This window comes from Pleurodeles waltl, chromosome 7 (genome assembly GCF_031143425.1).
Source record: "Pleurodeles waltl isolate 20211129_DDA chromosome 7, aPleWal1.hap1.20221129, whole genome shotgun sequence".
Classification (NCBI taxonomy): domain Eukaryota; kingdom Metazoa; phylum Chordata; class Amphibia; order Caudata; family Salamandridae; genus Pleurodeles; species Pleurodeles waltl.
The window spans coordinates 6,539,734-6,558,058 of record NC_090446.1 but is presented as its reverse complement, the minus strand read 5'-3'; the positions used below and the strand labels follow the sequence as shown (position 1 = coordinate 6,558,058).

Below are 18,325 nucleotides of genomic sequence, written 5' to 3'. Positions count from 1 at the left end.
GCACATGTAAAGCTCAGTTCCTCACACTCCACTCACAGTGCCTGGGGATAAAGGTCAGAGGAGGAGCTATAAACACATGTAAAGCTGAGGTCCTCACCGACCACCCCCCTTGTCTGAGGGATACAGGTCAGAGGAGGGGCTACAGGGCCACAGGTAGAGTTGAGGTCCTCAAATACCACTCACTGTGAATTAGCTACAGGTCCGCATGTAAAGCTCAGGTCTCACAGACCACTCACTGCGCCTGAGGAATAAAGATCAGAGGAGGAGCTTCAGGTCCACATATAAAACTGAGGTCCTCACAGACCACTCACTTTGAATGAAGGATAAAGGTCAGAGAAGGAGCTATAAACACATGTAAAGCTGAGGTCCTCACAGACCACTCATTGTGCCCGAGGGATACAGGTCGGAGGAGGAGCTAGAGGTTCACATGTAAAGCTGAGATCCTCACACATCACTCACTGTGCCTGAGGGATACAGGTCGGAGGAGGTGATAGAGGTTCACATGTAAAGCTGAGATCTGCACACACCACTCACTGTGCCCGAGGGATACAGGTCAGAGGAGGAGCTAGAGGTTAACATATAAAGCTGAGATCTGCACACGCCACTCACTGTGCCTGAGGGATACAGGTCAGAGGAGGAGCTAGAGGTTCACATGTCTGAGATCCTTACACGCCACTCACTGCGCCTGAGGGATACAGGTCAGAGGAGGAGCTAGAGGTTCACATATAAAGCTGAGATCTGCACACGCCACTCACTGTGCCTGAGGGATACAGGTCAGAGGAGGTGCTAGATGTTCACATGTAAAGCTGAGATCTGCTCACGCCACTCACTGCGCCTGAGGGATACAGGTCAGAGGAGGAGCTAGAGGTTCACAAGTCTGAGATCCTTACACGCCACTCACTGCGCCTGAGGGATACAGGTCAGAGGAGGAGCTAGAGGTTCACAAGTCTGAGATCCTTACACGCCACTCACTGCGCCTGAGGGATACAGGTCAGAGGAGGAGCTAGAGGTTCACAAGTCTGAGATCCTTACACACCACTCACTGCGCCTGAGGGATACAGGTCAGAGGAGGTGCTAGAGGTTCACATGTAAAGCTGAGGTCCTCACACACCACTCACTGCGCCTGAGGGATACAGGTCGGAGGAGGAGCTAGAGGTTCACATGTCTGAGATCCTTACACGCCACTCACTGTGCCTGAGGGATACAGGTCAGAGGAGGAGCTAGAGGTTCACATGTCTGAGATCCTTACACGCCACTCACTGTGCCTGAGGGATACAGGTCAGAGGAGGTGCTAGAGGTTCACATGTAAAGCTGAGATCCTCACACAACACTCACTGTGCCTGAGGGATACAGGTCAGAGGAGGTGCTAGAGGTTCACATGTAAAGCTGAGATCCTCACACAACACTCACTGCGCCTGAGGGATACAGGTCAGAGGAGGAGCTAGAGGTTCACGTGTAAAGCCGAGATCCTCACACACCACTCACTGCGCCTGAGGGATACAGGTCAGAGGAGGTGCTAGAGGTTCACGTGTAAAGCTGAGATCCTCACACACCACTCACTGCGCCTGAGGGATACAGGTCAGAGGAGGTGCTAGAGGTTCACGTGTAAAGCTGAGATCCTCACACGCCACTCACTGCGCCTGAGGGATACAGGTCAGAGGAGGTGCTAGAGGTTCACGTGTAAAGCTGAGATCCTCACACACCACTCACTGCGCCTGAGGGATACAGGTCAGAGGAGGTGCTAGAGGTTCACGTGTAAAGCTGAGATCCTCACACACCACTCACTGTGCCTGAGGGATACAGGTCAGAGGAGGTGGTAGAGGTTCACGTGTAAAGCTAAGATCCTCACACACCACTCACTGTGCCCGAGGGATTCAGGTCGGAGGAGGAGCTAGAGGTTCACATGTCTGAGATCCTTACACGCCACTCACTGTGCCTGAGGGATACAGGTCGGAGGAGGAGCTAGAGGTTCACATGTCTGAGATCCTTACACGCCACTCACTGTGCCTGAGGGATACAGGTCAGAGGAGGAGCTAGAGGTTCACATGTCTGAGATCCTTACACGCCACTCACTGTGCCTGAGGGATACAGGTCAGAGGAGGAGCTAGAGGTTCACATATAAAGCTGAGATTCTCACACGCCACTCAGTGCGCCTGAGGGATACAGGTCAGAGGAGGTGCTACAGATCCATAGGTGAGGTTTTTTGCATATGGTAGAAGAGCAGCCGCCCTGAAGGCCTCACATGACGGTCATCTCAGTGACTAGAAAATAATCTGCAACACCCGCCCCCCCCCGCCCCGTGAGACATCAGCACAGCCCGTCATTGGACACAATGGACACATACAAATAAACCTGTACCTGCCTGTGCCAGAGTCCTGTCCTACGACTGGCGCCACAAGCTCCTTCTGATACTTCTGTAGCTGGGAAAATGGCCGGAGTTAACTTCATCTGGTGATGAAGTGAGGTGAGGCACTGCGATAAAAAACAAAATCAACAGTGTGTCAAAGCTGTTAAAATAATAATAAAAAAAAACCCTCAAGCATGGCTCTTGTGAGCCCTCAGGACTTGCCTGCTCTCTAGCCAGCACTTAGAAATCCTTCAGCAGCACTATCCAAACATTACACGGCCCTCCTCAAGTGAGGTGGACACAGTGTTCTTCCTATCTCTGACCCTGCATAAATTTGCTCTCACGGGGGCTTTCCAACACCCGTTATAACTACAGTATGCTTCTGCAGTGGCGACTCCTCCGCTATGGCGGAAGAGCGTTGCCCCCACCCCCGCCGGCAGCAACCGCTGCCAATACTTTAACAATGAAAGGATAATAAACTATGTTATCCCGTCATCCCCAATGCCCCATTGGTAAAGGGGCGGGGCATTGGGGATGATGGGGCGAGGGGAGTGCACTCCCCCCAGTGCGCATGTGTTTGGCCTGCCGTCTCCCAACCAATCCCAACGCTGCTCTGAGCGGTGTCAGGTTGGCTGCAGGGCAGGCTGGGAGCCTGTGCCTGCCTGCTGAGGACACAGAAGAGCGGCGGTGCAGTGCGGCAGTAAGTGTTTTATATTTTTGTAAAAAAAATGTTTTACCCCCCCTCCTTGCGTGCCCCACTGCCCCACCCACTGTACCCCGCAAGATGCAACTGTGTTTCTGTAAAGAAGATCCTACCCATATAAACGCAGCAACCCCCATGTGCATCCGGAAATCAAGATGGCAGCTGCAGAAGATGTCACCTGGGAGCCATGCTGTGTGGGGCACATGGATCCTGTGGGGTTGAAGCAGGGTGCCAAGCAGACAAAACTGTCATGGCCATATCAGAGACCATAGGCGACGAATGACTTGAGTGGATGGCTCAGTTGAGAAATGGGGGCATTCCGCCACATCTCTGTGTCCGTGTTTGTCCACACACGACACCAAGTTTTCCACTTGGTTATATCATGTGAGGACGGAGTTTGAAAGTGGCACCGAACCCAAGAGCATTGGGTAGTAACAATAACGGGGGCACTTAGGATTTTATATATATATATATATATATATATATATATCACTAATCTAACTGAAAGGCAGCAGAGGTGTGTACACGGTCTATGGCAACGACGCAGTCACCTTGTAATTCGAGGGCCAGCTGAGTCCCAAGAGCTCAAGTGGAGTGTAAGTGCATCATGATTTAGTGTTTAAAAGGGGGAGTGTATTCAGCTCTTCCCTGATACGAAGCAGGATTGGGGCCGTCTGAAACGATACAGGGATGTAGTTCCAGATACTAAGAGTATGTATAATGTAGGCCTATTGACCTGTTTTATTATTTTTTTGCACTTCGTTTTCATTTTGATGCGGGTCCAGCTGTGGGCGTGACGCGAGGCCTTGGCGATAGACAGCGCGATACGCAGGGGTGTGGCTGTGAAGGCTCGTCAGATGATGCAGCTGGTTTTCAAGAGAGTGTGGGTGGGAACGGCAGCCAATGGGCTTCCATCAGGATGGGAGGGTGTGATCATAATCCTTCAGGCCCTTGATGAGGCATGCTGCTGCACATAGGGTAACCCTAAGGGTGCCAATTTGGAGTCTGGAAGGCCACTGATCCGGGCGTGGCCATCAGCCAGATGTGAGAGTTTGAGGGCTTGCATTATCAGGTCTAAAATTACTTTGTGGGAGCCATTGTTTTATTTTCTTAAACAAAAAGAGCTGATTCCAGGCCATTTTGGTTTTCTTGACTATGTTTTCCCTATGGCCGAGACTGGGATCCAGGTTGAATGCGAGAGAATAAGCAATATTTTCTTTCAATGTTAGGCTTCTAATCTGTTCAGGTTCATATCGCAGAGTTCCTTCTTGTTCTTGCATGGATTCTGTTTTGATGCGGCGTAGGTTCAATTAGGCAGCAGACATCCACATCTGGATGAGGTGCAGACAGTAAATGAGGCGTCGGATATCTGGAGCGGAGCAGGCCTTCATATACAGTTGTGTGACATTGTTTTTTTGGTGAATTTTGATACTGTTATCTGTGAGAGTAGCTTTAGGGGTCTTCATGTAAATGGAGAATGACACAGCATAGGCTGGAATCCTGGGGAACTCAGCAGGTAATCAGAATTGTATGTGACCTGGGGGTGCTCATATAAATGGACTGGTGCTGACTGGGTAGAAAGGAAGAGAATCCGTGAAGGACATTTCCTGTGAGTTCCATTTGAATCTTCAGGATGTGGATGGGAGTCAGGTGATTGACACTTCTGAGTACAGCCGGGGGGTCTAGTAATATCAGGATGCAGGTGTCATCTTCATGTATGGCCAAAGCGGCTTCCTCCCTAACTTGTTTCCGTGCAACAGAGCTGCACTGTGACTGGAAGCCAGACTGATTGTCGTGCAGGAGAAGGTTTCTGTTGATGTGATCTTGAAGTTGTGCATTAACTGCTTTTTCGGTGATCTTGGTGATGAAAGGTAAGAGAGTGATGTGTCAGTATTAGGCAAGGGCGCCCGCGGTGGCAGTGTAGGTTTCTTCAGGAGAGGGAGGAGGAGCTTGTCTGTCTTGCGAGCTTCAAAGAAGATGCTTTGAGCGGTGGCAGCTGGCAACAATAGTAAGTTGTGGGCCAAGCAAGGTGACACTAAGAGACATCAGCAGCGCCTTTGAGCTCAGTGCCAACGCTCTCAATCATGGCTTGTTATAAACACTGTTTGTAAATAACCATGACTAAGATCCACGGAGCTGAGGCTGAAGGCAGTGCGGGTTTCTCACAGTGCCCATCAGTGGGTGTAAGAGGTGCCAGTGCAGACTCTGGCAAAATTAAATTAAATGCTTGGTGCACATGCTGGAAACAGTCACTAAATCACAGTCATGTATTACAATAACATTTCAAAGGTAAACTTTAAAGCTAACTTTAAAATGTTAATGTAATGCATGTTAGTGATTTAGGTAAATAAATAGAGGAAATGAAAATAAAATATTTACTTACCTGCTCGTCATCGTGTTCTCTGGTCATCTGGAGCCCTAGAGCACACCCCCTCACTGGTCCAGACGCTGCTCTCATGCTGGTAATCAGCATCAGAGAAGCTCCAGGATTTTTAGGAGCAGTCTGACTCTGCGCTCTTTCAGGCACTGGGTGCCTGTGCCTTCTCTCCACCTGGCTGTCTAAGACAACTCATGTTTGAGGGATTTAAAGTGTGCATGTCAAGCTAGCGGTTGCAAGACAGACGGCCAAAGTAACATGCACACTTTAAACTGCAGTCACCACTCCTTTATGCTGCCAATCTGCAGCAATGGCACCGCCCTGCCCTCGCAGCTTGGACTGCCAGAGGGAAAAATAAAATGGTAATAAACTCAGTTTATTACCATTATATTTTTCAGCTTTGCTCCACCTGCAGAGGGGTGGGGCAATGCTCATTATCCCATATGGAGCAGCTGCCATTGGCTCTGGGTGAGGGAGGTGGTGCTGAGTAGGGGTGGGAGAGCTCCTGGTGAGGGGCCTGTGTTAAAAGAAGAGGCTAGGGCATCATTTTCAGAGTTCGTGGCTACGAGGGAGTTGAGGATTTTAGAGAAGCCTTTGAGAGTCAGAGGTGTGTAAGAGGACCGCTGCTGGTGTGACAAAGGGAACAGAGAGTGTCAGAGATGAAACCAGTTTGGAGTTGTTGATGTGCTTCTTTCTTTCAGTGAAAAGAGGTTGTTGGCATTGCACCAGTTCATGGGTGTAGGTGGGGGCTCAAGCAAGGAGGTTGATGTGGTGCTTGATGTTTTGAAGAGAATTTTGCTTCTGTTGATTGCTTCACTGATGTGTTGGAATAGTACTTGCCTTTGGCTGAGGTGATGAGTTGCCTACATGATACACAGATAGACTTTGTTAGCCGCCATAGATGCAGTATTTGTTGTAGGCAAGATCTTCGGGGTATCATCATGTTGAGGTTTTTGCTTGCACATTCATGTTTTAGTTGGAGAATAGTCAGTCACCATCCCCCAGTGGACGGCTTTTTCCACCACTGCCCTTAGTTTGTGAGAGGAAAAGGGAAGGTGAGGGGAAACAGGCAAGTCTAACAAAGGTGAGAGGGGCAGATGTTCTTAAGGTGACTGCACAAAAATGTAGACAATTCTGATGCCAGTTGTACGGCTTGAAAAGAGCACCTGGGTCGCATTCCCAAGGAAATGAGACTCCATCCCGTTCCTGGAAACAGCAGAGGGAAGGGCTAGTGGCCAATCACAATGAGGCATAAGAGAGGCTGCAGGGATCTCCAAACACTTATTAACTCTAGAAGTTAAGCCGACCAGGAATGTACTGAATGTGCAGGAAATGTCCATTGTGAGAGGATTTACTGCTTTGCAACAGTTAGCGTTGAGTCGGTCAGTTTAAGGTCAGGTAATGGTATTTTTGGTACTGTGGGAGTTGTTACAAAACCGAACCTTATTGTAGCAAAGTCAAGAGTGATATTAGTCTTAAGTCTTAAATATCTCTCTGAAGAAAGTGCTGATTTCACCGCACAACAAGAAGATTCATTTGCATTTCACGGTCCCTATTTTTTCCACACAATTCCAACATCAGACTGAGGTAATTAGGTCTTGTGTGGTAATGTTGCAGAGTCCAATACCTTCCGGGAAGAGTGAATAATCCAAATATCTTCTTCTTCCAAGTAATTGTGCATATGTTTGTCCAGACCACTTTGGATAGGGGAGGTGTGCTTCTTTCTTTTAGTGCATTTATCCCATTTCCAAAGCAATAATTCAGTTTTTTCTTTTTTTTTTATAATCTTGAAACTTTTATAGGCTAAATGGCCTTTTGTTAAAAAAAAATTGATTAGCGTTCATTGTATGTCTGGATCTTTTGCAGTACCCAGTTTGGTTGATCTCAGTTTTGGCTGCAGGAAGTTATGCATTTCCATATGGATAAATTGATGTTAATATAGGAATTCCACAAATGAAAGGGGTCAGTAACTCTGTTCCTTTTTTACACAGGATTTTCTTATGTCAGAGGGCTGCATGTTTGGATTCTAGTTACCGGGTAACCACTTTTTATCTAATTGTACAAAAAGATGTGTTACAATTTAGTTGGTATTATTATTATACTGATTTTGATTACTGCTAAAACATTAAGAGGAGGAACACATTTATTTTAACTTTCTAGCCAAACTGGGTTATTAGTCAAGGGATCGTTAAACGATCATCAACACAAACCTACCCAGACACTATTGTAAGGATTTACAAAGCACAGCAATCTCCAGGAATCACCCGGACTCCTGTCTGCAGTGGTAACTGTGGACTCATCTGTAACAGCCTGCCCGGATTAGGGAATGTGCTGCAATAACAGGATAATGCCCAATGATGCACTAGAGAGGTCCCTGGCAAAGACCAACTCCACAGGCCAGGAAATCACCTCCTGGTACGAGCACAGTATACCTAGCATAGCTCTGTGTGAACATCAGTTCCCTGCTCTTCCACCAATCCCAGCGCGCCTCGGAAACTACAGATGTAATCACAACTGCAATTAGAAATCACCATGTAGAGTGAAGATATGACATTCCGGCATTTAACGATAAGCAGGTACATGTAGCTTGCCTGTCTCGGGGCGGAGCACTGATTATGTTTTATGAAGAGTATTTTACTCTGAAAGGTAGAGCAGATAGTGTTGACACGATGGTGTTCAGCTGCTTCCATGAAAAACAAAATCAATCTTTATTGCTTAATATTACTCTAAAAAGTATTTGATGACAATTTTTAGCTTCCTATTTATAGGAGGGTTTTTGTGAAGCACAGACTATCACCTCACTAGGGGTGTCAGAGAGCTTTACAAGTACAATAGACATTATACATTTTTTTGTGTTAGTCATACAGATGCCAAATACATCAATGTGTGTCAAAATATATACATTACTGTCCCAGGGGTGGGAGGGCTTGGTCAGAGTTGCATATTATTCCAAGAGCAGACTTATTCTCCCTAGAGCAACACAGTCGTTCTTATTCCGTGAGGACCATAGGTCAGAAAGTTTTCCAGCACCGCAAAAGTCTATAAGTTACAATATAGATAGGTGGGGGTGTTGAAGGGTGGCTGGGTGCTTTTGGATGCTATTTGTCCTCTTTGTTTATTATGGGACTCTAGGGTTTGTACATCTCAGTCTGTGTTTGTGCCATTCTATTGTTAGGAGGCCATCATGGTTGAAGTGGGAACCTGGGGTCAGTGGCTATTCAGTCTGTATTTGTGCCAATTTCATGATAGGGGTACTTAGATCAGTGGTGTTTCCTCGCGCATCTAGGATAGGAATTTTGATGTATATTTGCTCCATATTCGCACAGTCGTTGTGTTAAGGATGGTCCTTTTTGGGGGGTTTATCCAGTGAGTAAGCTACTGGGGGAAGGTAATGGGGCCATTTAGGAGAAACTGTTGGATGAGTAGGTTTTTTTCATCTCCGATGTGAAGACTTCAAGAGAGGGACTGATTCTAATTGAAGGGGAAATGTTGTTCCAGGTCCTGGGGGTGCATTCAGAGAAGGTTTTATGTAGCAAAGTGCCACTGTTGGCATGGTTACCATCCCACTTTTTGCCTAGTGTTGATGCCAACTTTGATTGAAAGTGTGCTTTCCCTAAAACTGTACCTTTGTTTCCACAACTGGCACACAGTTAAGTCCCTCGTAAAAGGTACCCATGGTACCAAGGGCCCTGTGGCCAAGGAAGGTTTCTAAGGGCTGCAGCATGTATTATGCCACTCTGGGGGGACCCTCACTCAGCTCATGCACACTGCTTTGCAGCTTGTGTGTGCTGGTGGGAAGAAAAACGCAAAGTCGACACGGCACCCCTCTCAGGGTGCCATGCCCACAAACCACTGCCTGTAGCATAGGTAAGTCACCCCTCTAGCAGGCCTTACAGCCCAAAGGCAGAGTGCATTATACCACAGGTGAGGACATAGCTGCATGAGCAATATGCCCCTACAGTGTCTAAGTCCATACTTAGACATTGTAAGTACAGTTGTGGCCATATTAAGTATATGGTCTGAGAGTCTGTCATTATGAACTCCACAGCACCATAATGGCCTCACTTAATATTGGGAAGTTTGGTATCAAACTTCTCAGCACAAAAAACCCACACTGATTCCAGTGTGGGATTTACTGAAAAATACATACAGAGGGCATCTTAGAGATGCCCCCTGTATGTTAACCCAACTTCTAGTGTAGGACTGACCAGTCTGGGCCAATCTGCCACTTTCAGACGAGTTTCTGACCACATGGGGTGAGTGCCTTTGTCACTCTGTGGTCAGAAACAAAGCCTGTCCTGGGTGGAGGTGCTTCTCACCTCCCCCTGCAGGAACTGTAACACCTGGCGGTGAGCCTCAAAGGCGCAAGCCTCTGGTTACAGAGCCCCAGGACACCCCAGCTAGTGGAGATGTCTCCCCCTCCCTCACCCCCTCTGACAAAGCCCCACTTTTGGCAGCAAGTCCGGTGGGAAAATTAGGTAAAACAGAGAGGAGTGACCACCCCAGCCAGGACCATCCCTAAGGTGTCCAGAGCGGAGGTGACCCCCCCCGCAGAATCCTCCATGTTGGTTTGGAGGACAAGGACCAATAGGGATAGGAATGTCCCCCCCCTCCCCAAAGGGAGTGGAATGGGCACATGGAGGGTGTAGCCACACTCTGGGACAGTAGCCATTGGCTACTGCCCTCTGAACCTTAAATTTAGGATTTAAGGGCCTCCCTGAACCCAGCTCACCAGATTCCTGGCAACCTACGAGAAGAAGAAGGACTGCTTAGCTAAAACCTCCAGCTGAGAAGAAGGAAGACAACAACTACTTTGACCCCAGCCCTACCGGCCTGTCTCTGGCTTCAAAGAACCTGCAAAAAGACCAGCGACGCGTCCAGCGGACGCAGTGACTTCTGCCAACTCCAGAGGACTGCCCTGCACCCAAAAGGACCAAGAACTCCAGAGGACAGCGGCTCTGTCTAAAAGAAACCCACAACTAAGGACTCCCACTTCACTCCAGATGCGCGAGTCCTGACCCCTGTGCAGCCAACTCCCACAGCCCATGTCCAGGTGATCCACCAAGCAAGAAAGGATCCCCAGGTGATTGTGAGCAAGAGCGCACCCTGGGTTGATCCCTCCAAACCTCCATGATGCCTGCAGAGGGAATCCCCCCTGACCACGAGCTCCGGACGAAGATAACCGATGCCCGAAGAACCACTGCACTCATAGTCCCCAGGCCTTGAAGAAACTGACCCCCAGTGCAGTAGGTGACCCTCCTCCCTGCCCAGCTGGTGGTTTGCCTGAGAAGCCCCCCTGGACCTCGTCTGCAGCCTCAGTGTGGGCCCTGGGGCCCCACCAGTGCTCTCTTGAACCCCTCCCGGTCTGCCCTCCGAAAACCATGGGTACTTACCTGCCAGAAGACCAAGTTCAGAGTGCCCCCTGTCTCCATAGGAGCCCACGTTAATTTGGTGCCTCTTTGACCTCTGCACCAGACCGCCCCGTGTTTCTGGTGGTGGGTGTTTGGGGTTAACTGAACCCACAATGACGGACAACCTAAACCCTGGAGATAAGAACTGTAAGTTGTCTACTTACCTGCAAAACTGTACTAACTTTTCTTCCCCCAGGAACTGTTGAAAAATGGAGTGTCCACTTTTAAAATATTTTTTTGACATTTTAAGAATTACTGTATACACTGTTGATTCTATTCAAAGTCCTGACCATATATATGCAAAGTACCAGTTATTTTATGAACTTAGCTGCAAACTGAATCGTGTGGTTCTAGAAATAAATTAACAAAACATATTTTCTATATAAAAACCTATTGGCCTGGAGTTAAGTCTGAGTGTGTCCCCCCATTTATCGCTTGTGTGTGTAAAACAAATGCTTAACACTACCCTCTGATAAGCCTAACTGCTCGACCACACTACCACAAATAGAGCATTGATATTTTCTATTTCAGCCTCTGTTAAGCCTCTGAGGAACTCTGGACTCTGTGCACACTATATCTCATTTTGATATAGTACATACAGAGCCAGATTCCTACAGTTTGTTTGAGGGCTCTTTTCGTTTTGCAGTGAGGTATTTCTGGTAGGAGATTTGTGTTGTTCTGCAGGAGGCATTGCCCTCCTTAGATGGTCAGTGTGTTGTCCATGGACATTCGGATCTATGAAAAGCTGTGTCAATAATGCAGGTCAGTTTCAGGATACTTCTAGCTTCAATAAGCAGCCACCTTTTAGTGAAATTAGGATGGGTGTGATGTGATCATATTTTCTTACATTTGATACACGTCTTGCAGCAGAGTGTAGGGCAGCTTTTAGGAGTCCATTGGACCACTGCCTGCTCTGAAAAAACATTTCTGGCAACATTCACAAAGGGGAAGGGGTCCCCTGGGGACCCCTTCCCTTTTGCGAATGGGTTACCACCAGTGTGACACTGGTGGTAACTGCGAATTGTTGCAACCGCGTTCGCGATCACAAAGCAATTTAGCATTGCAGTGCGAGTCGCAAATAGGAAGGGGACACCCCTTCCTATCTGCGAGTCGCATTCACATTTTGCGAGTACCGACTCGCAAAATGTGAATGAGCATCGCGGTGCGCGTTTTGCATGGCGCAAACTGCGATTTTCGCAGTTTGCGCCATGCAAAACGCTATTTACATCTGGCCCTAAGTTCTAGGGAACAAAGGACTGGCTGTTTTGTGGGCCTTTCTCTGTTTGTGGGGAAAAGAAGTCACAGTTGTGATGCCTGGTTTGGTTTTGCACACTACGTCCTGGCCTCAGTGGGCCAGTTTCCACTGTCTTACTGTGCCAGAGGTAACGTTGATGCCTTCCAGTAGCCACTATGCTGTCAGCACAAGAAAGGGCCTTCTAGAAGGAGCTCCAACTAGGGAAAGGCGCCCCATGGACAAAAACCTCCAAAAACAGCCCATGAAGGCTCAGGAAAGCGGAGATGACTTCACCCCAGAAATTGCCAAGCGATAACCGTGAGATAAGCAGGACAGATGGAAGCTGGAGTCGCTGTCTTGAAAAATGAATCAGAAAAGGCAGGGTGGGGTAGTAGAAGACTACTGGAGTGCAGAAGAACAAGGGAAGGGAACAGTCAAAGATTCAGGAACAATCTATGACACAGAACCTGATGAGCAACTACTTGAAGCACTGTGATACAAAAAGCTTCCTTTATAGGTCAGGAAACAGGAAGTTGCGTCAGCTCCATATTGATTTCGGAAATACCTTCAGTAACGTTTGCAGGGCAACAACCATCTTAAGTTGGGATAGATATTACCTTCTCTAGCAACCCCACCAAAGTACCCTGGGAAGCATAAGGCCAAGAAGGCCTATGGCCCAGTAGGCATTGTCTGCAAGAAGGCCCCCACAGAAAAGAATGTTGCAAGAGAGGACCATACCAGCGGGTCAGCCGCTTTCAGATAAATCGTAAAGGGGAATGTGGCGACCTGCTGTGCAGAGAAAAAAAGGCATCTCGTCTGCTTAAGATAATTTCTGATGCTCCATAGGAACACTCTTGGTATGTCATAAAATACTTGAGATCCTAATTTGGTTTCCCACCTCTGTAGTATTGGGTGCACAACATCCTTTGGCCCAGGTTCAAAGCTTAGTTTTCTGTTTTTTTTTGCAGTTTAACATAGCGTGAACTCGGGCAAAGACATTGGAGCACTTTTACACCAGAATACACAAGGTCAGATTTATTTTAAGGGACAGGGATTTCAGGTGATTTGCCTAGAATCAGAAGATATTGAGCCGGCGTCGAAACTAGAACTGGTTCCCCAGATCCAAAGTCAGCAGCATTGGCCATTAGTAGCATATTTAAAGGAATATTGCAGGCAATTTCACCTTTGTTTATTAAAGCTTGTGCTTGTGAGAATCAGGGGGAAAACTTGAAGAGCAAGGTACTTACCTTCGGTAACGCTCCTTCTGGTGGGTACTCTATCTAACTGCGGATTCATCACCTTTAGATTATTCTAAAAGCTTCAGAATGGATCTGGAAAGCTGAGCAAAGCTCTTGCGAGCAGCCAGTTGGTGCCACGCAGGGTCCGTACCACTCAGAAATGACAGACACAGAGAATTTACCAATTGTCCGTTCCAGTGTGAAGATCTTCAGCATGGGGCCTCTTTAGGTGCTAGAAAGAGGCCACTCCACAGAAAGGGGAGGTGGGAGGTTGGTGCGAAATTCGCAGTTAGATGAAGTATCCAACAGAAGGAACATTAGCAAAGGTAAGTGAGCTGTTCTTTCGATGGATATTTCTAAGTGCAGATTTCTTACTTTTTAAAGAGATAACAAAGCAATACCTCCCAAAGGTGGGTGGTACGTGGATTTGACTCGGACCAAAAGTCCTGTGGGACCAAATGAGCAAAATACCTTCCCCACTGAACCTGGCTGTCAAGGCTGTGATGCTTCGCAAACGTGTACACCGATGCCTGCGTTGCAACCTGGTAGATGGCAAGAACTCACTCTGAATGCCAATGTAGTGGTAGCAGCCTTAGCCCTGTTGTAATGGGCTCTCGGTCCTTCCAGAGGCTGCTTTTAGGCAAGAGAGTATCAGATCCTAATGCAGAGGACTATCTAACTCATAAGAGTTCTCTCCTACAAAACCTTTCCTTTCCTCGCCTCAGAGAGCCCCACAAAAAGCTGATCATCCATGCGATGGTCCTTGTCTTTGGTGCAATCGATGTAAAAGCTTAAGGCCCTTTTGGGATCCAACTGATGGAGCCCCTCCTCTTTCAAGGGGTGAGGAGAGGAAAAGAGTATTGGAAAGGGATGCATTGCCCAATGTGGAAAGGAGTCACAACTTTAGGCAAAAACGCTACCCATGTCCTCAGCATCAGTTTGTTCAGAAATAAGTGGGTATGGGGTTTGCGGTTTGTTCCGATAGTAACTGAATCTCACTCATGTGATGAGCCATAGTGACCACAACGAGGAAGACACTCTCTAATGGGGGAGAAGCAATTAGAACCTATGCATCAGCTTGAAGGGTGTACACACAAAAGTTTGTCTGGGAAAGTTTCATACCTTTAAAAACTGTATCACTGGTAATTTAAACAAGAGCCAAAAAAACAACCTTTTACAGTGCGCAGTGCAAGGCATTGCTTGGCCAAAAACAAAACAAATAACAGGACATCCAACAGTTTAGCTAGCAAAAGGGTCTATCTTATGAAATCCAGGCCACAAATTTGTCCCAACGTCCAGCATAGATGGACTTTGTGTGAGGGCAGCTGGTGGCAAGCATAACATCTACCACTTCAGGTCACAAATCAAATCCAGTCAATAGGCAATGTGCAATCTCCACGCAAGGAGCTATAGTATGTGCCGGTTCAGGTTAAGGACTATGGCCTGTTGCTGTGACAGGAGATCCTCTCAAAGTGGGGCCCTCATCTGAGTGCAGATGCTCATGCTCAGATGGTGTGGGTACCAAATTCTCGTGGTCCAGTTCACAGCTACTAGGAAGACTTCCGCTGGTCTTTCTTGATCTTCGTCAGAACTCGTGGCAGGAGCGGTGGGGAGAAGGCATACAGGAGTCCTATGTTCCATTCAAGCCGAAACACTTCTCCTAGCGAGCATTTTTGGGGGAACTCCAACTTGCAAAACTGACACTGTGCATTCTCAATGGGTTCTCCCCACTGCAGAGAAATGCCCTGTATCACCTTGAGATGCCGATCCCCTTTGTGATCTGCCAGATGTTGCTGATTGTCAACTCTGCCATCCAAGGATCCTTTCAAGTGGTTTGCAACCAGGAAAATGCCCTAATGCTCCAGGTAACTACAAAGGCGCCATGTCTCCTGGTACAGGACTCGGACCCCACTTGCCTCTGCTTGTTGCAATACTGCATTGTTGTAGTGTTGTCTTTGACAACCTACACTAGCATCAGATTGTAGGAAAGCCTTCAATGCTAGATAAATGGCTTGCAGCTTCAACAGACTGATATGGAGCAGAGCTTCCTTTGGAGGCCAGAGTCCTCAGATCTCCCCCAGGTGACGTCCCCAACCCAGTAGTCAAGCAATCATCACCACCATCAGCTCTAGGTGGAGAAGGGAGAAGTGTCTGCCACCCAAAAATCAAGATTCAATCAGCGTCGACTAGCGATCATAGGCTGTCCCTTCTGAGATATGAATCGCTGTGCTGAGCCCACTGGGACTTCAAATTCCACTGAAGAGCCTGCATGTGCCACCCAGCACACGACCATGAAAATGCTGGGAACTAAAAGTCCAAGAAGCCTTAGAGCTGCACCTAGGCTGAAACTATAGGATCACAGGCCAGATGTCCTGGACTCTGCTGTGAAGAGAAGGCCTGGAACTGGACTGTGTCCAAGATAGCTCCAATGAATGACAACTACCAAAATGGAATTAGGTGCGACTTCTGCTCGTTAACAGTGAAACCCTGTGATGTTATGAAATTCACCGTCATCTGAAGGTGGCCTATGACTGACTGCGATGAGTCCACTTTCAACAGCCGGTTGTCAGGGCGGAGGAAGACTGGCACTCCTAGTATCCAAAAGTATGTCATGAGCACCGTTATCACTTTAGTGAATACCCGAGTGGCACAGGTGAGGCCAAAGGTAGCACTGCAAACTGAAAGTGCCCCTGATAATCTTGAACCTCAAGCCAACAGCTGTAGGATGGGTAAATGAAAATGTGTGTCCTGCAGGGCGAAGGACACTGTCCAGTCTCCTGGGTCCAGTGTGGTTAGAATCTGGGCCAGCGTGAGCACCTTGAATTTCTCCTTCCTGAGGAAGGCGCTGAGAGGGCGAAGTTCCAGTATAGGCTGGAGGCCTATACTTTTTCAGCACAAGGAAATATCAAGAGTAGCAAGGCTGTCCTCTTTCCATGTCTGAGATCCTCTTGAACAACCTCCTGCAGCAGAGTGGAGCGATTCCCCTCCAAAAGGTGGCTGGATAGGGGGCAAGATGTCGTAGAGCAGACAGAAAAGGTAGGAAGTAGCCATGGTGAACAATTTGAATGATCCACTTGACAGATGTGATGGATCACCATCCTGGGAGGAAAAGTCTAATCCTGCCCTTCACAGGATAGGCATGCACTGCTAAGAGCAAACTAAAGAGGTTCAGAGGCAGATGCTGCAGGTGATGGAGACTAGGAGGACTGGTGTCCCAGATTTCTGCCAGACCCCCATCTGCAGCTTTAAAAGGACAGAGGTGATTGCCGGAGTAGCTGGGGTGATTGACGCTGTTTGTTCGCCAACCCTTTTGAAAAACACCTACTTTTCCAGAAGTGGTGAGTAAACTGCTTAGCAGGGGTCAGCAGTCCCAGGCAGCGGCCCTTGCTCTACTATCCTTTATTCACTCAAGAACAGAATTAGCTTTTTCGCCAGAGGCCAGAGCCATGGAAGTATATACCCAGGAGCAAAGCTTGTACATCTCCTGAGAGCGTCTCTTGAGGCAACAGCCTTGGTAGGGGTACTGGTTCAGGATCAGCGACATCGGTTGAGATCAAGCAAAAGTTGGTCAACAGTCAGACATCACAACCAGAATAATGTTGCCTTCTGTCACCTATAGCAGAGAGGTCAGCACTGGCTCGGCATCGGTGTAGGTGTGTGTACTGGACTATGTACTGGACCAAAAAATGGTGCTAGGGAGGTCGAAGCGGTGGAAACATAACAGCAGTACCTGCTCATCCTTGGGCCCAAAGGCACAAAAGATGGGGCAGGTGAAGCCCTGAAAACTTACAGCATGGCCTCCTTGAAGGCTCTACTTACTGCAGCCTTGTCGATATCCTGGAAAAATTAGAGCACATCTAGATCAGATGGGGAATCAGCTCCATTCTCGGGGACCCCGGAGCAGAGCAGGCAGTAAAGCATCTCCTTAGATACAAAGTAGAAGGATGGGGATGCGTCCCACTTAGCATTCTTGTGTTTTTTTCTGTTATTTTAACTTAGACTTAACAAAAGACTTTTAAATGCAAGATGGACTATTTGCGAGTCCCGCCCCAGGACTATTCGCAAGATCGGGCCCACACGAGTGACCTGGAACAAAAGCGGGACTGGCGTGAAGGATTCAACTTCTTGTGGTCTTTGGCAACATACAGCTTTGCCTTCCAGATTGTCTTAGGATGCATAGGTGCGTATTCATTGCATGGCTTTGAATCATGGCCCGAACCCAGTCACCAGAGACATGCCTTATGCAAGTAGGACTGAAGCTCTGGATCTGCGTCAGAAAGAAAGAGGCTAATGTTCTGGGCACAGGGCTGTGATTGTATGCCACCTAGTGGCATGAAAAAGCATGGCTGAAAGCTTTCTGAATCCAGTCTTGTACGTGGCGAGGAATCTACAGTTAGAAGTATCCATCAGAAAATTAGAGAACCAAATAAGGTGGATCACATGACAGCTTAACAGCCAATAGAAACTACAGTACGATTCCTGATGGAAGGCCATATCCTCTAAAAGATAATTCATACTGTCTTCTGATCTCAAACATTTAAGGCCACGGAAAACTTTTGTTAAAAGGATCAGGTGCAACCACAAAGCACTGAGGATTTAGCTTTCATCTCTGGATCTGAAATCCTTCTCCAGTGAAGTTAGACATCTACCTACAGATGTCAGGATTCCACTATCCCGCCGTTCAGTGTCGCCCAGGAGGGTTAAGTGATTTGCTCAGAATCACAGGATATTCAGCTGACGCTGAGACTCGAACCTGGTTCCCCAGCTCCAAAGTCGGCAGCTGTGGCCGTTATGCAACACCCTCTCCCAAACTCTTCCAGTTCCCTATTGACTGCCTGTTCCAACCTGCTCCAGTCCTCTGCTTTTGCCCTGCTTCCCCTCCACCCTTCAGTTTCTCTCTTGTTGATATTACACCCCAGTTATCGGTCTTGTCCCATATCTCGTCCAGCTAGGACTTTCAGTTCCCTATTCACAGCCTGTTCCATGGTGTGTGTGTGTGTGTGTGTGTGTGTGTA

At 47.8% G+C, this 18,325-nt stretch overlaps 1 protein-coding gene across 11 annotated transcripts in view; it reads right to left on the bottom strand.

Annotated features, from left to right (window-relative positions):
- Positions 1-18,325, bottom strand: part of LOC138303517 (zinc finger protein 84-like) — a 58,477-nt gene that overhangs the window by 19,322 nt on the left and 20,830 nt on the right. For 6 of the 11 annotated variants that reach the window (XM_069242704.1, XM_069242706.1, XM_069242708.1 and 3 more), the window contains one exon: positions 2,359-2,472. The exons of 2 other annotated variants lie outside the window; for them this stretch is intronic. The gene's annotated coding sequence lies outside the window, so the exon portion shown is untranslated. The remainder of the gene's footprint in view (positions 1-2,358; positions 2,473-18,325) is intronic. 3 more of the 11 variants (XR_011205407.1, XM_069242707.1, XM_069242705.1) reach the window with 1 other exon arrangement.